The sequence below is a fragment of the Mastomys coucha genome, unplaced genomic scaffold (assembly GCF_008632895.1).
Source record: "Mastomys coucha isolate ucsf_1 unplaced genomic scaffold, UCSF_Mcou_1 pScaffold22, whole genome shotgun sequence".
Lineage (NCBI taxonomy): Eukaryota > Metazoa > Chordata > Mammalia > Rodentia > Muridae > Mastomys > Mastomys coucha.
This window is the reverse complement of record NW_022196905.1, coordinates 33,781,547-33,787,169: the sequence shown is the minus strand read 5'-3', so window position 1 is coordinate 33,787,169 and position 5,623 is coordinate 33,781,547. Positions and strand designations below refer to the sequence as shown.

Below are 5,623 nucleotides of genomic sequence, written 5' to 3'. Positions count from 1 at the left end.
TATGGGGACTGAAAACAGAGGTGGTCATCTGTGACTCACAAACCAAGTCCTCACTAGACACAGAATTGGCCAGAACTTTGATCCTGGACTTTTGCCCTCCAGAACTGTGGGAAAATAAATTTCTACTGTTTAAGCCCCACAGTCTGTGGTATTTGTTATGGCATTTTAAACAGAATCACAGAGGATGTGTGGCAACACATCTGCAGATGTTATCATAAACAGCCTCACTGTGATGCTTGCTCTTCCTAAGAGCTTCATGGGTTCTTCAGGAAAAAGCAGAAGCAAAGAAAGAGCAGGGTGAGCTACTAATTGGATGCTCCTCAGGACTAAGAGGACAGCAGAGCAAGCAGCTCTCAGTGTGGAAGATCTCAGCCTTGGAACCTCGATGCCTTAGCCTATGGTGAGATCTTAAGACAAAAGTGAATGTAAGGACACTGGAAAAGACACCCAAGACCCAGTGAGAACCTTTATTCCCCACTGGGCCAGGCGCACAAGGGCTTTATTTCCTTTAAGAATAATGTATAATAAAGTTGAAAGGTTTAGCAACGTCCATAATTGAAATCCCAATCTCTATTTTATAAGCAAAAATTGTGTTCTCCAGATGATTTTGAGGGCTTCAGAGGAGCCCAACTTCTAAAAGGTTAAACCCTTCTATAAGCTTCTAAATCGAGGCTTATGTGTCAGTCATAGCATAATTTAACTGAAAATAAATAAATATGACTGTGATTGTTAAATAAGCTGTATTTGCTATTGATTCAGACCAGCATTTAGGATTTTCTAGAAGCAAATGGATCAGACGGGGACAATGAACAAAAAACAGAGTTGTTTCAACAGATAGATTGTAGCACTCTTATGCCATGGACTATTCATGACATTTTAGCAGCTGTGGGGAGATGTTCCTCAGGCTCATTTCATAGCTTGGTCTTGGCTGTGTCTCTTTACCTCTCAGCCAAATCTAGATTTAATGTGTAATGATCACTCTAATATGGAAAAGATGTGGATGATGCAACTCTTTAAGCAAGATGAGACGCCTAAATGAAAAACATCTTTTCCATATGACCCTGGCTCTCCTAAAGATACACACAGGGTCTGCTACTTGATAGAGGGTGAAAGTGAATTCCTAAAGGTAGAGGAAAGTAAGAAGGCCCAAGTGTAACTCAAACTTACTAAATGATTGGCCAGCAGGATTAGACTCTGATGATTAGCAGTCAAGCTGTCAATATAGGATGGTCTAAGCTTCTCAGAATAATGAGCTGTCTTTTTTTACTGAACTTCATAATTTTCATGTCCATGACGTCTTACAGGGATAAGATACTGGAATAGTATGACCGTTGAACAGCAGTATCAAAGACAGACACAGTTAGAAGGAGAAAACCCTGAGAATCTAGAGGTATATCCTAAGTCAAATACTGGCCTTATAGCTACACAAATAGTTAAGATGAAGGCTTAGATTGTAAAGATTTTGTCAAAAAAATGAATAAATATGGTAGATAAGAGCCATTCACCTGTATTTAAGAATGGATACTGAATGGTAGTACAAGCAATGTTTATGACAATAATGTAGCTCTTTCAGAACAAATAAAACAATAGAAAATATGCAAACCATGATAGTTAGTTTATTGTTAAATAACAAGTTAGTGCCATCTAGGAAAAGGCAACGTAAATTGAGAAAATGCTTACATCAGATTGGCCTGTAGGAAGTCTGTAGTGTATTTTCTTGATTAAAGATGGATATGGAAGGGTTTAGCCCACTGTAGGTGGCACCATTCCTGGGAAGACAGTCCTGGGTGGTGTAAGAAAGGAGGCTGAGCAAATCATTGGAAGAAAGTCAGCATGTAGCATTCTTCTGTGCTCTCAGCTTCAGTTTCTGACTCCAAGTTCCTGCCATTAAACTCTAGTTCTGACTTCTCTTGATGATGGACTATAAACTCTAAGATGAATTCTCTGAGTTGCTCTTGGTCATTATGTTTATCTAAGTACTCCAAGCACTAGAAAACAAGCTAGGATATATGCTATGGTAACTATTGACAGAAATATATCCTAAATTCTCCAAAATTCAATCCTTCAGATACCCAGGCTAACTCTATATAATGGGTACTCTCCTATTCTCAGTTTACCAAAGTGAGGCATACAGAGTTAAGTGACATGTCCATGGAAATGGTTATATTTTTTCAGTGACAGAACAAGTGTTTATATTTGGACCCTGTCCCCAGGATTCTCTATTCTATGGTTGAGTTATGCTCATTTTCCAATTGTGTCTCTTACGGCTATTCTTCTACCTCCAACTCTTCATCCTTCTGGAGGCATTTTGTTTATTTGCCCAGTCATGTTTCCAGGAGTCATTGGTGACAAATCTCAGAGTGGATCCAGAATGCTACTGTGGAGATGATGAAAGGAATCTATGTCTTCTAAACCCTCATGGGTATGGCAGGATCTAAGTAAATACTTCTTGGATGTGTGAGGTTAATTTTATAAATCAGCCTCAGTGTTCATCTGTCCCAACAATTAGCCAAACATTACTTCTTTCATTTATATTATAGTGTTTTTAGATGAAACGTACACTAAAATCATGAGATATGCACCAAAGATTTTCCCACAGAATGTGGTGGGCCTCATGCAATCAGGTAAGGCCTATCTACAACAAACTACTGGCTCAGAATGAAGATTGAACAAGAACTAATTCTTAGCCAGGCATGGTAATTCTGGTCTGAAAACTAATGAATTACGAGGGGAATATAGGAGAACAAAGTGTCCAATGTCACACTTAGACTCATAGACACTTGGAAGCCTATTTGTGTCACACAAGACCCCATTTCAAGAAAACAAAACAAGGTCAAAAAACAGCTCTGATTTTTTTCCTTCTATCTACACAATGCATTGCGGCTTAAATAATGTATCTCTCTGAAGTGCTAACCTGCCAATTTGTTCTTACCAGTCCTAAACTTACCCAATATCCCATAATCATGCTATCTACTATTTAAACTCCCCTCACCTCACCTCTCTTTGTCAGTATAACTAAAAGCTACATAGCCTTTTCCTACAGAAAGCAGAATGGGCAGAGATGTGAGATTTAGAGCCTGTGGCACTCACTTCTGTGAACAGAGTATCTGTATATCTCAAGCACAATTCCAAAGTCTGGATGCTTACTAAATGGCTCCCTTACCTGCTGGTGCATTGTAGAAAATGGTAAGAAAATGAAGGCGATTGTGTGATTCAGAGATGAAGACAGAGCTCTTTAACACCTTGATAACTGGTGCTGATAAAAGCAATAGCCTTCCCTCTTTCTCAAAGATGTTTAGGACCTCAGAGCTCTGCCTACTCCATGTTTACTTCGGGTTCCATTCCATAAGACTATGTGAGAGTCCCCTGAAGGCTAGAAATTGAAAATTGTCAATCAAATCATTGCGATTGATGCTTCTGAAATTTTTCTCATCCTGAAATTCACCCCTGACCCAGTGAAGAATGATGGGGAGATTGGAAGAACAAGCAAGGAAATGAGTTGCTATGAAAACAAGTCCCCAAACAGTGTTAAGAATGGAATGGAGACAATAAACACTTGTCATCTATGACAGAACATAGAAAAGCTTCCTTAGAATTTTTCAGTAGGTGACTGACCTTCAATAGAGAGAAACCAGTGTCTCCAAGGTTGGAAAGACCTTGATTTCAGGAGGTTGATAAAATAACACTGGGAAGGAAAGTTTGAAGAAAGCAACAGAGCAGGATGTAAGAAAATAGAAATTCATCTTTCCACCAAATTAGCAAGAGAAGGAGGACCCAAGGGACATCACTCTCCCTCATACCCTTAGCTTTTGATTCTTTGAGAGGTACCTTGAACACACTTCCATTCCAATGTGAGACATTAAAGAAAACAGTAGTTGACAGAATAGTGTCGTCAAGAGGGTCAGAGAAGGTGGCGTCGAAGCAGAACTAGACTAGCCACACACCAAGTGTTTCATGAAGCTCTGTGCTGCTCACAGACTGCCATGCACCTACATCCTCCTGTCAGATAGATATCAAATATTAGAGAAGGAGCACAAGAGCCTGTATCTGACAGTGTTGATGTTTCATCCAGATCCTCTCTAATTCTTTCTATATTTACTTGGTGTTTGTTTATTAATGTGTGTGTTTCCTTAGCAACTCTCAACATCCTCCAAGTCATCTTGGCTCACAGCATAGACACATAAGACTTTTATTGGGAAGGCTATGCTCAAGCTCTCTGATGGCGTAGGCTATCGGAAAAACCTAGGAACTCACTCCACTGGGTATCACTTGACTAAGAACAGGTAGATGTCTGAATATTAGGATCCACTCTCATGTCTTGGCAGAAGGAAGTCAGAGGTCTACTTCACACTTAAGAGCTTGACTCTAAACACACGCTGAGGCTAACCCCCTATGAAACCTTCCTTGATCTCTGACTTCTTCTTTTATTCTATTTTGACCCCAACCTTCCTTTCCATTTGTGGTGGTTTGAATAGGAATGGCCCCCATAGACTCATATGCCTGAATGCTTGACCCTCAGGGAATGGCACTATTAGGAGGTATGGCCTTATTGGATTAATGTGCTCTTATTAGAGGTGGAATTTGAGGTCTTATTTATGTTCTAGCTAGGCCTAGTGTAGCAGTCTCCTTTTGCTGCAGTTGGATCATGATGTAGAACCCTCAGCTCTTCCTCCAATACCATGTCTGCCTGCTTGCTATTATGTTTCCCTCTATGACAGCATGGACTAAATCTCTGAAACTGTAAGCCACCCCCAATTAAATGTGAGTTAATTTATAAGAGTTGCCGTGGTCATGGTGTCTGTTCACAGCAATAAAACCCTAACTAAGACGTCATTGTTCTGTCCATCTTCTTCCTCTGTAAATGATTTTCAAATACATGTTCACTTCAGGGTAGAAATCCAAGAATCTTTTGTAAATCATGTGATTTAGTTATTAACTTTAATTGACTAAGTTAATAAAAAGGAAGTGTCAAAGAAGAAATCAGCTGGATTCAGGGTCCAAAGATAGAAAGTCCCCAAGAAAAAGATAACAAAGACTCTGGTGAAGGTGAAGATACAATGCATACCCTCAAGGAGATTGTATGCTACTGAGAAAGGGAGCCATGCCAGGGAAGTATACTGTCCAGAAGGCTTTTGAGGTAAGCAGGGATGTAGAATTGGATTGGAGAAAGAAGAGTATCTGCTCAGTCTGCCTCCTATCCTCCATCTCCACAGCACAGGAGCAGGTCTGATCCTGCCACCTAGAAACCTCTTGCTGAGCACCTACAGTGTCTGTCATTTATTGGGATCCTTCTCTATTCCTCAGGCTCAGTGAGTAAAAACACAGAGTCTGTCAGCCATGGGCTTCAGAGAAGTGGTGCCCAAGAGGCTCAGGGATGAGAGAAAGTTTTGTTCCCCGAGGGGTGACAAGCATGCTGAAAGTCTCATGGTCATGTCACATGCTGTGGAGAGAGGCAGGTGAAGGGACAACCAGAACCTAGTCAACAGTGCAAGATGCAGGCAAGGTCTATGTTCCACATCAGCCCTAAAGACTACAAAATTCAGGCTAAAGTGGCCCGAGAGGAAGAAAGAAAGAAAGAAAGAAAGAAAGAAAGAGAGAGAGAGAGAGAGAGAGAGAGGAAGAA

The 5,623-nt window shown here is 40.5% G+C and overlaps 1 long non-coding RNA gene across 1 annotated transcript; it reads right to left on the bottom strand.

Annotated features, from left to right (window-relative positions):
* Positions 1–1,596: 1,596 nt before the first annotated feature.
* Positions 1,597–3,473, bottom strand: LOC116069350. Its single transcript, XR_004109989.1, has 2 exons — positions 3,164–3,473; positions 1,597–1,783 (listed from the first exon to the last, which is right to left on the bottom strand). It is a non-coding gene; the product is annotated as an uncharacterized LOC116069350 (long non-coding RNA).
* Positions 3,474–5,623: the final 2,150 nt, after the last annotated feature.